The 12984-nt window shown below is 35.1% G+C and overlaps 1 long non-coding RNA gene across 1 annotated transcript; it reads right to left on the bottom strand.

Annotated features, from left to right (window-relative positions):
- Nucleotides 1–11801: 11801 nt before the first annotated feature.
- On the bottom strand, nt 11802–12245 carry LOC141609124 (uncharacterized). The gene is made up of 2 exons (XR_012527230.1): nt 12116–12245; nt 11802–11995 (listed from the first exon to the last, which is right to left on the bottom strand). It is a non-coding gene; the product is annotated as an uncharacterized LOC141609124 (long non-coding RNA).
- Nucleotides 12246–12984: the final 739 nt, after the last annotated feature.

Here is a 12984-nt window from a genome sequence, read left to right as displayed (position 1 = left end):
AGGATTAAGACATCGAAAGAATGAAACTATTGAGTTCATGCTTGTTGATTTTATCATGCACACAAGGTGTTTGTGAGAATGCTTAGGTGAGAATTTGAGCATTTAATCTATCTTTCTACTTGTTTGGTGAGAGCTTGACTCTTAATTAGGAAGCACATGTTAAAATCAAGGGTGGGTTAATTAGGTGAGAGCTTAATCAACCTTACTTTAGGGATTAGTCTTACATCGAGAGATCGAGTCTTTCCCTTGCATTTGCTATCGGTTTTGCCTTCTTGTGTTCTTGTCCCCCCTTCTCTACTTGAGTGAACCCAACATCCTAGTCCCTTAACCATTGTCTTTATCATCTTAAGCTTTTAATCGCTTTCTTTTGTTGTTTTTAGTCTAGTACTTTAGTTAGCTTTAATCAACCCATTTTCCTTTTAATCGAACTAAACTAGTAGCTTAGAAAAACTATCCTAGAGCCATAATTCCATCCCTTGGGTTCGACCCTCGCAATACTACAACGGGCAACCGTACACTTGCCGGGGAGGTGTTGGGTCCTTTGTTAGTGGATAGCATGAGCATTCACTTGTGTTTGAATTTCGGTTTTGGTTTGGCAAATTGCAAATAAATAAGAGGTTTTGAAAAGGAAATGAAAAACGAAAGAGAAAATTAGAAAAGTTTTGAAAAATGCAAAAAAGAGATGTTGTGATTGTAAATACTTGCTTTAGAATAGAGAAAGAGCAAGCAACACCCCTACTCATGATTTAAGGGGTAGAAATGGCCGTTGCTAGAATAAAGGGCGATTTGATGTTTTTCCGAATTGAGTCGGGTTTACACAATTTTTGATTGATTTTGGGAAACCGAACTCTTGTTAGGGTGTATACGTTGCTCATTTGTTGAAATAAGAGGATTATTTTCAAGTTTTTTCAATTTCAGTTAGGTTTATGTAATTATTGCATAGTTTTGGTAATCAATTCTATGTTACGGCATAGACGTGTCTCGTGTGTTGCAATAAGAAGTAGGAAAAGTGATGTGTTGACTATTATTGATTTGAACCCCACATATCCAAATGTTGCTTGCAACAATCCCGTTTCGTCATACTCCCTAGCCCCGTTACAACCCTTGTTTCATACTATGTACATTACCCTTTTTTGCATCTCACTTGGTCATAGGATGGTCTTACACATTAGATTGCGGACACGTTCTCACGAGTCGTAGTAGGAGAGTATTTTGGATACTTTTTGTACACAAACACACCCGTTCTTAAAATCAATGACGAGTGAAAACCGTCAGGATGTCGTTGACTTGGGTCCTTTTAGTCATGGGTCTTCGATTGAATCTTGTTTCGGTCTTGTAAACCTTTGAGGACTAGCTCTATTTCCCCTTTCCCCGCTCTTGAATTTGTTTCTTGAGCTTCGATAGTCACATATGGGTTGCTTGGGCCACCCTTAGGGGGTTGGCACCTCCGTTGGAATTATGAGACGGTATTTCCCGACCAAGACCATGTTTTTATGATGAGAACTCTGCCACTTAGATGAGTAAAGTGGACCATTTTTGTTAGATGCATTCTATTACTCGCTTATGTGCTTACATGTTGGATGCATCGCATTTTTCCGCAAACCCCCACTTGCCTTGCAAAGGAGTGCATACCTCATTGCACTTCATTGTGAGTTGAAGGGACGGAGGAGTGTTAGTTATCAGACCATATTATACTCATCTTATGATAATAAAATTACTAGCTAATTTTATATAATGGTCTAATCTACATGCATGCAAAGAATAAGAGTGAAAAGTTCCTTACAATGTTAATGGAAATATTTGGGCACAACTCAAGGACTCCTTCCTTGATGTTGTTCTTGAGCTTATGTTATGAGGATGATCCTCCAATACCCAAATCACCAAGTAAGGTGATCTCCTTTGGATGCACCCAAGACTATCCCAAAATACTACTAAAATTATTAACTAGATAAAAGTAGTAGTAACCTTATAATATGTAATATTATTATAATAATAATATTAGATGATGTATATTATTATTTGTGAATTTTATTTTGATTATTTGATCAACAACTTGATCAAGTTTTGGTGAGAAAAAATGAAGAAAATAAGTCTTCTTTTTCTACTCAACAAAACAAGCCAAGAGAGTAAAAATGGACAAATTTTTGACTTAAAAATTCACCCATGCAAATGTGTAAGATGAGGTATATATAGGCCTCTCAAATGTATAGAAATGAGAGGAACATCTCATGTGAATTATGTCGCAAAATATGGACAAGTGGAGGTCAAGTTGGACTTAATCAAACCGGTCCACATGTATCATTTGGTCCATTTCGATTTTCGACATTTGTCCCATCAATGCTTATAAGTCTTATATTTAATTATCTTACACAATTAAATATTAATTTGATCATTTTAACACTTAAATAATACAAATTAACAACTAATGACTACATTTTATCAATATAAAACGTATCTTATGAACCCTTATTAGCAAATTTTACAACCACTTGTAAATTTAAATAGCTAATTACCTTTACCTCAAAACTTATACACATATCGTATAAATTTAATTAATTAACTATTAATTATTAAATTTCAATTAACATTTATTAATTAATTATCGAATAATTAAATAATAAATCTCCTTGGCCCGAGTTCGTAACTCGTCATCAAATAATACATTCACTTGACTTATTAAAAGTCAATTAATACAAGGACTTAATTAATTTGTATCTCATACAAATAATTAGTTTTTTCATTTGGGCATCATCCTATAAGTGTGACCTAAAGGGATCAGCTGATCACCGTCGTCACACGACAGTAATGTCAAACTCTAGTCAGCCAATCATTACCGATTAACGATGACCAGCTGACAAATAAATAATATAAATCCCTGATATTCCTTTTACGAGATTTAATATGTAAACGCACTTATTGTGGAGGACACTACTCCAACAATCTCCCACTTGTCCGACACAAGTGTGCGCTACCAATTCTCTTGTCCAATAATATCTCCCACTCAATGAAAAATGTCTTTCAGGTCGTTCTTGCACGTGATCATATCATAAAGTGGTTTCCTCGATCCGGAGAATAACTGTCTGACAGGATAATCTACTATAGATCTTATCCGAGCGTGGCCACGCATTTCCAGTCACCTCTCCTCGAGTGGCCTTGAGATAAAATATGACATAAATGGACTATCCCGTTGACCTATTTTCTTCGTTCGATACATATCACAATAACCCGGTAAATGCTCATCGGCCTCCTTTTACGGCGCGACCTAGAACAAAAACCTAAGCCACCGGAAAACCGCACCAACTCAGATAAATAGTCGCCAGTCTAAAGAATTGACTTGAAGGAATAAATAGAATCCTAGCCATGACCTTGCAACAAAAGGACTCTATAAACGGTCACTGTCTGACAAATCGTCTCACAATCTGCCTATGTAATCGACCAGCCATCTCTATGGCCATATGACAGTCAAACTTGTCATCTATCGCCTTACAATCTAGTCACTCCGAGATGTCACCTCATTAAGTAACTAGGGACAAAAATACAATGTTAATCCAGTTCACTTTAATAGGGTCCAACGTTGTCACTACAACCTATTTGGACAAAACAAAGTATTTAAATTCAGATATAAAAACTGAATACAACAATAAATGTAATTATCATATATGAAATAATAAATAAAATATCTTAATTATTACATATCGTATAATTTACAACAGTTCTGGCATTCGTCTCAATCCCATAGAAACTACATGACTATCATGTTTAGCTTGAGACAATTACTTGGTTAAAGGATCAGCGATGTTGTCAGTTGTCCCAACCTACAGACTGTAATTTCCTTCCTTTCAATTAAATCTCTAATTACATGAAATTTTCTAAGTACGTGTCTAGACTTGTTACTAGACTTGGGCTCTTTTGCTTGAAAAATTGCCCCACTGTTATCACAATATAAAGTGATAGGATCCTTGGCGGTCGGAACTACTTTCAGTCCCTCTAAAAATTGCTTGATCCGAACAGCTTCCTTTGCAGCTTCAGAGGCTGCAATGTACTCAGCTTCCGTTGTAGAATAAGCAGTCACAGACTCCTTGACTTCTCCAGCAAACCGCCCCTCCGTTTATCAAAAAGACAAAACCAGCCTGGATTTCAAATCATCCCTATCGGTTTGGAAACTGGCATCCGTATAACCTCTTATACGTAATTCAGATTCTCCTCCAAACACCAAGAATGAATCCTTAGTCCTTCCCAAGTACTTAAGAATATTTTTGACGGCTATCCAGTGACTCTCACCAGGATTTTTCTGAAAACGACTCGTCATACTCAAAGAATACGAGACGTCAGGACGAGAGCACATCATAGCATACATGATCGATCCAACAGCGGAAGCATAGGGAATCGATTTCATGCGTTCAATATCCTTAGGCTCAGTAGGACACTGTAACTTACTCAAAGTAATCCCACTGCCTATAGGTAGAAAACCTCTCTTGGAGTTTTTCATATTGAATCGGTCAAGAATCTTATCAATATAGGCTTCTTGACTCAAAGCTAATATCCTTTTAGATCTATCCCTATAGATCCGAATACCCAAGATGCGCTGAGCTTCTCCCAAATCTTTCATTTGAAAGTGATTTCCTAACCACTTTTTGACAGAAGCAAGCATATCTACATCATTCCCAATGAGTAATATGTCGTCCACATATAAAAGTAGGAAAACAACTTTAATCCCACTAAACTTCATGTATAAACATGGTTCCTCAACACTTCGAGAAAAACCATTCTCTTTAATAACATGATCAAAATGATGATTCCAACTCCTTGACGCTTTCTTAAGACCATAAATGGATCTCTTAAGTTTGCATACTTTGTTAGGATTTTCAGGATCTACAAAACCTTCAGGTTGTGTCATAAACACTTCCTCTTCCAGAAACCCTATCAGGAAGATGGTCTTGACATCCATTTGCCATATCTCATAATCATGAAATGCAGCAATCGCTAACATTATCCGAACAGATCTAAGCATAGCAACTGGTGCAAAAGTTTCATCATAGTGTAAACCATGAACTTGGGTGAAACCTTTTGCCACCAATCTAGCTTTGTAGACATCCTTATGTTCATCCATGCCGATTTTGATCTTAAATATCCACTTACACTGAAGAGGTCGAACATCTTTAGGTAAGTCAACTAGGTCCCATACCTGATTATCGTACATGGAATCTATTTCGGATTGCATGGCCTCGGGCCATAGCTTAGAGTCAGAACTAGTAATAGCTGCTTTGTAGGTCTTAGGTTCATCACTTTCCAAAAGTAAAATCTCATAGTCACCATCTTCCTCGATAACACCAAGATATCTATCAGGCTGGTGACTAACCCTCTCTGACCTCCTAGGTTCAGAAGGGACAATAACCGATTCAGACATAGAAGGAACATCTTCCTGTACCGTTACATCAGTTAGTGGCTCTTGAACTTCATCATGTTCAAATTTTCTCCCACTCTGTCTTCTAGAAATAAACTCCTTTTCTCGAAAGACAGCTTCACGAGCCACAAACACTTTGTTCTCATTACTATTGTAGAAGTAATATCCACAAGTTTCCATAGGGTAGCCTACAAATATACATTTGTCAGAACGAGGTGCAAGCTTATCGTCAAACTTGCTCTTAACATAAGCATCACAACCCAATACTTTCATGTATCGCAAATTCGGGATATTCCCTTTCTATATCTCATATGGAGTTTTGTCAGTTGCTTTAGTGAGACTTTGATTAAGTGAGCGTATAGCAGATAAAATGGCAAACCCCCAAAATGACTTAGGCAACTCAGTTTGACTCATCATTGATCGGACCATATCTAATAAAGTTCGATTCCTCCTTTCAGCCACATCATTCAGTTGTGGTGTGCCATGAGGAGTTAACTGAGATACAATACCACGGTCTTTAAGGTGATTTCTAAAGTCATTGCTTAAATATTCCCCACCACGATCTGATCGTAGTTTTAATCTTCTTATATAATTGATTTCCTACTTCATTCTGAAACTCTTTGAACTTGTCAAAAGCTTCACTTTTATACCTCATTAAGTAGACATATCCATATCTACTCATGTCATCGAAGAAAGTAATGCAATAGTCATAATTGCCTCTAGCAGTGATAGTCATTGGACCACATACATCGGTGTGTATTAAACCCAACAACTCACTAGCTCGAGATCCTTTTCCTAGAAAAGGTGCACGAGCCATCTTGCCAAGAAGACAAGATTCGCATATGCAAAATGATTCGAAATCAAAAGGTTTAATTATACTAGTTGACACTAGTCTTTCAATGCGTTTCTCGTTGATATGTCCTAATCGACAATGCCATAAATAAGATAGATGGGGATCACCTGTTTTGAGTCTTTTATTATCTAAATGATAAACATCGTTGCAATTATCTAGAATATAAATACCATTGATTGAAATAGCTTGGCTATATACAATCCCATTAAGGGAAAAAGTACAACACTTATTTTTGATTACAAAATCAAAACCTTTTATGTCTAACACAGATACTGATATTATATTTCTAGACAACGTTGGCACAAAATAACAATTATTTAGAAAACAACTGCAAACCCAAAGCTAAATTAAGTACATAGGTTCCTACTGAAACGGCGGCTACTTTAGATCCGTTACCCATTCGGAGATCAACATCACCCTTATTTAGCTTCTTTACGCTTTTTAGGCCCTGCAAGTGATTACACAAGTGAGAACCACAACCAGTATCTAATACCCAAGTTGTATTTGAAGCGTAATTTATGTCTATCATAAAAGATTCGGTTGAGAAATTATATGTTGGCTTCACAATGCCAGCTTTGATGTCATCCAAGTATTTTGAGCAATTACGCCTCCAATGTCCCTTGTTATTACAATAATTACAAGTGTCTTTAAGAGAATTACCCTTCTTAGGTTTAGGCTTGGTAGAGCTATTCGCAATAGCCTTACCTTTGCCCTCTACCTGTACGGGCTTCTTACTTGTGTTCCTCTTAAACTGCTTCTTCCCCTTCACATTGATCGCAAGTACATCCCTCCTCGTACTCCCACTCAATCCCATGTCCTTTTCCGCTTGCACAAGCAGAGAATAGAGCTTATTTAGACTTCTCTTCATGTTTGTCATATTATAATTTACCCTAAATTGGGTAAATCCTTTGACATGTGAAAGAGAGTGGAGCACTCGGTCTACCACAAGCTCATCAGGGATCTTACATCCCAATCCATCTAGAGTTTCCAGGTACTCAATCATTTTAAGTACGTGTGAACTCACGGGTTGTCCATATTTGAGGTTAGCCTCAAAGAAATGGACTGCGGTGTCATATTGGATAATCTTCGGGGTTTGAGAAAACATGGTAGAAAGCCTCGAGAACACCTCATGAGCATTGCGGAATTTGACGCATTGCCTTTGTAAGGGAGGATCCATAGCAAAAATCAAAACATTTTTTACAGCGGCAGATTCTCTTTGATATTCATTAAAAGCCTCCCTTACATCGACAGTGGCCCTAATACTAGGCGAAGGGAGAGAGGGATCGACTAGGTAGCGTAATTTGCCATCACCTGCGGCAGCTAATCGAAGTTGTTCTTCCCAATCTTTAAAATTACTAACGTCGGCTTTTAAAATATATTTGTCCATTATAGAACGAAGCCATGAATCTTTAGCTATTGTGAAGGTTTGACTAGAAGAAGCCATCGTGATTACTACAAAGGAAATGAAAGGAAAATTAACATTTATCGTTTAAACATTTTACTTGTAAAACTATTTTATCAAGTTCCCATTTATATAATGATCTCCCACTGAATTATATAAATGATTCCAAGATCCATCTTTATATAAACACGGGCACGGTGGACCGATTCAACCCATATTTATATAAATTTGGTGAGTCACCAATTTTAACTGATTCTACTATTAGAACTCTTGGTCGACGAATTTTCTTAAAATCTATCTTTTAGTCCCGGAATTAAATATGGGCACGGTGGACCGATTCAACCCATATTAATCCCGCTGAGTCCAACCAATTTTCACACGTAATAACTTTTATTACCCTACTTACCCAACGTAAAAAGAGAGTACCTCGGTGATCCGAACCTACCTCTAATGAAGAAGGGATTCATAGGTGCTATTATTTGGTAAAGCTAATCTCAATTTTCATAAAAGGTGAGAGATCTTATCAATTTAATTGTCTATCACTTTTAAGTGAACTAAATTGGTGAATGCTAGACAATTAAATCGATAACAATAACAAAAATAAAACTTGTAGTGACGATTTAGCATGGATGCATAAAAATAAAACAACAAATCCTAATTTGGCCACCTAGTTAATCTAATTAACTAAACTATTACACTTCGGAAACCAACTCCTTGGTCCCTTGAATCTTCATAAAATTGGCCTCCTTCTTTAGGATTTCGGAACGCCTTTCCGAAAACACCGTCTTCATGAAAACTCCGTCTTTAGATGCTTCATTTAACTACTAATAATTAAAATACATAGTAATTTCCTATTCTACAATTTGTAATAAAAAAAAGCTATTAATTAATTACAAATTGGGCGATACGAAATCGCAATAAATTACAAAACAAGTCGATATTCCCTTACATTACGGGAAATACCAACTTCTACCTATGGCCATATTAGGTAAAATTACATAATTGAAATATTAAAACCATTCATCTATATGAATAAAAATGCATTATGTAAAATGTCATGCCAAATCGTCTAACTTACCAACAACGATCAATTGAGCATGTAAGCCGAAACTTTTACCATTAAAAATTCGTAATCATTTCTTAAAATAATTTTAAGATTTACTTATCATACTAATCTGATCTAAAATCAAAATAATTATTCCCACTAATTATCTTGAAATAATATGGGTTTAAAATATAAATAATAGCAAAAGACATAATAATTCACAATTATTATGGAAAAAATTCCATTTAATTAAAATGTTTATGAAAAATTAAATTTTAAGGTTTTGTACATTATGGTTTTTCACCAAAATGATATGTATGTGAAAATTTTTGGTTTTAAAATTTATTTAAAATAATTTTACAATTTTCTCGATAAAACGACAATTTTTACGATTTAATTCTAAATCAAATCATAAAATTTGAGACAACTTTAAAATAAAATTTTGTTCATTTTGGAACAATTTCCAGAAGCTAAAAATCCAAAAATTTCGAACCCAAAAATTAAATAAATATTTATTTGCAAAATAACCATTATTTATCAATTTTTATCAAATAAAAATCAATAAACTACCTTAATTAATCACATTAATTTAAAATTTCTATTTTAAATAAATAGAACATGCATGTGGTTATTTCTAAATAAATATGCATAAAATTAACATGCAACATAATTAAATTAACTCTTAATTAATTTTAATGCATTTTAACTCAATTTTATGCCATTTTAAGTCATAAAAAGTGATTAAATATTACAAAAATATAATTTTCGACCCATTTCATTTTAAGACCAGATTATTTACATGCAAGACCATATTTTGTGATAAAACTAATTTTAACAACAAAATACCAAATTTTATTAATTTATCTCATAAATTCATAAAATCGTCTTATGACTACATGCATTTATGTAGCAATGCTCTGATACCACTTGTTAGTTATCAGACCATATTATACCTTATGATAATAAAATTACTAGCTAATTTTAGGTAATGGTCTAATCTACATGCATGCAAAGAATAAGAGTGAAAAGTTCCTTACAATGTTAATGGAAATATTTGGGCACAACTCAAGGATTCCTTCCTTGACGTTGTTCTTGAGCTTATGTTATGAGGATGATCCTCCAATACCCAAATCACCAAGTAAGCTGATCTCGTTTGGATGCACCCAAGACTATCCCAAAATACTACTAAAATTATTAACTAGATAAAGCAGTAGTAACCTTGTAATATGTAATATTATTATAATAATAATATTAGATGATGTATATTATTATTTGTGAATTTTATTTTGATTATTTGATCAACAACTTGATCAAGTTTTGGTGAGGAAAAATGAAGAAAATAAGTCTTCTTTTTTTACTCAACAAAACAAGCCAAGAGAGTAAAAATGGACAAATTTTTGACTTAAAAATTCACCCATGCAAATGTGTAAGATGAGGTATATAGGCCTCTCAAATGTATAGAAATGAGAGGAATATCTCATGTGAATTATGTCACAAAATATGGACAAGTGGAGGTCATGTTGGACTTAATCAAACCGGTCCACATGTATCATTTGGTTCATTTCGATTTTCGACATTTGTCTCACAAATACTTATAACTCTTATATTTATTTATCTTACACAATTAAATATTAATTTGATCATTTTAACACTTAAATAATACAAATTAATAACTAATGACTATATTTTATCAATATAAAACGTATCTTATGAACCCTTATTAGCAAATTTTACAACCACTTGTAAATTTAAATAGCTAATTACCTTTACCTCAAAACTTATACACATATAGTATAAATTTAATTAATTAACTATTAATTATTAAATTTCAATTAACATTTATTAATTAATTATCGAATAATTAAATAATAAATCTCCTTGGCCCGAGTTCGTAACTCGTCATCAAATAATACATTCACTTGACTTATTAAAAGTCAATTAATACAAGGACTTAATTAATTTGTATCTCATACAAATAATTAGTTTTTCCATTTGGGCATCATGTTATAGGTGTGACCTAAAGGGATCAGTTGATCACCGCCGTCACACGACAGTAATGTCAAACTCTAGTCAGCCAAACATTACCGATTAACGATGACCAGCTGACAAATAAATAATATAAATCCCTGACATTCTTTTTACGAGATTCAATATGTAAACGCACTTATTGTGGAGGACACTACTCCACCAAGGAGGCCCGTTAATTGTCTTACATCGGATATTATTTGTATAGTTAGTCTATAGTTGAATAAGGGTCTCGTTTTCACTCACCCACTTACTCGGGGACGAGTAATGATCAAGTGTGAGGAGGTTTGATATAGTATCTATTTACACCAACTTCCTTCCTATTTTCATGCATTCCGACTCAATTCGAGTCGGTTTTCTATGTCTTGCATTGCATTTTGCACCCTGATTCCCTAGTCTATGATATTATGTCCGTCTTGCGGGTTTTGGAGCAGAAATGGAGGAATCGGAGCAAGCGAGACGATTTGGTAGACTTAGCATGAAGAAAGGAGGAAGAAATGCTGAGAGGAGCTCCCAGCCGGCAGCCGGTCAGCCGGTCAGTCGGCTGGGATTCCCCTAACACATGGTATTATCATATTAGGAAGGAAGTTAAAGAGAACTCCCAGCCGGTCAGGCCACTGGCAGCCGATCGGCCGGCTGGGAGGGCAAGTTGAATAACAAAGTCAATACACTACTAAAAAACTTGTGATGGACATCGGACTTTTCGCTATATGGACATCGGATACACAACCGATGTAGAGTTTGGTCATGTCCATTGTGGATTAATGGACATCGGATTTTAATCCGATGTCCATTAAAATTTTCACATCGGATTTTTAGGAAAACCGATGTCTATTTGATCAATGGACATCGGATTTTTAGGAAAACCGATGTCTATTTGATCAATGGACATCAGATTTTTAGGAAAATCGATGTCTATTTGATCAATTGACATCAGTTTTTTGCAAAAATCCGATGTCTATAATTATTATTTTTTATAAAAAAAAATATTACGCTATTGCCCATATTAATCGTACACATGATGACAATGCAAAATGATTCCATAATCAACAAAAAATATCTGTATACAATCAATTGGTTATCCAAAGCCAATTACAAAAAAATTTCATCTACATAATGTGTCAAATTTACTTAGACGACTAACCTATACAAAAATATAAACCGATATGTAAACTGACTAATTGTTTAAAAAAAAGGCCGAAGAGACAAGACTACTTGGCAGCCTCAGATTTGCTCATCTCCCATTGGGCATATTACTAAGAGAATCTGGTTCAACACAACAAAGTTAACGAGAAAACAAAATATCAACAAAGAAGATCGTATATAACTAACGAGACACATACATTACTGTATTTTAAGTATCACAACTACTAGCAATACACTCACCTGAATGTGAGGAGCTTGGAACATTTTCTGTATGGCCGCTTCAACTTCTGCCATACCGACAAGGGTTTTTCCTGAAGGTTCATAAACAGATGCATTTTCCCAAAAATTAGCTCCAGCAGCAGTAAAAACAAGAGGAATTAAATATGCCATTGTAAGCGATAAGGTAGGGGAATGGATCAATGGGTAACAGCATCTCTTTTCCTCATCTTCGGTTCAACTAGCAATGGCCTCCAACAAAGACCTATAAACATATCAAGGAACTCGGATTGCTGAAGCTCCCATTCCCATAACAATATAGCATGAGCATAATACACACTAGGCAATCCGCCATTAAAGACTATAATGAGCTTATTACAATTAACTAAATTGGTGCAAACTATAATGTGTAAACCGACACCTAGAAACTTAGAAACTTTAACCTCGTAACTAGGAGGCAGGGATTTATATGAGAACAGCGAATATGTACAAGCATAGAAAATCCAAAACGGACCTATGACCTGGCTAGCCTGATCATAAATTCACACCTGCTCACAAAACTCGCCTATTGTTGAAAAAAATGACTTGTCACCCCACTCAGCGACAAAAACAAGTTCAAATGTACTAATAACTGTGCTAGAATCCCAGCCCCAGTTCCTGAAAAATCTGAAACTGCCAGCTCCGCCTGGTTCAAAAGGGAAGTTAGGCATTTTCTATAGATAAGTTGGGGGGACAATTCCACTTTTGAATTACAACGAACAGCCTAAAGCCAAGGGGGGAGTAGGAAGAGGTAGATGGTATGAAAACATCCATAAAATGGTAAACAATCAGAGAGAAAGAGAAAAGTCAGACACACATACAACATTACAAACTCAAGTCTTTTGTCCAAGTCC

This window comes from Silene latifolia, chromosome 10, assembly GCF_048544455.1.
Source record: "Silene latifolia isolate original U9 population chromosome 10, ASM4854445v1, whole genome shotgun sequence".
NCBI classification, from domain to species: Eukaryota; Viridiplantae; Streptophyta; class Magnoliopsida; order Caryophyllales; family Caryophyllaceae; genus Silene; species Silene latifolia.
Note: the sequence above shows the minus strand (reverse complement) of the source record. Positions and strands in the feature narration are given on the sequence as shown.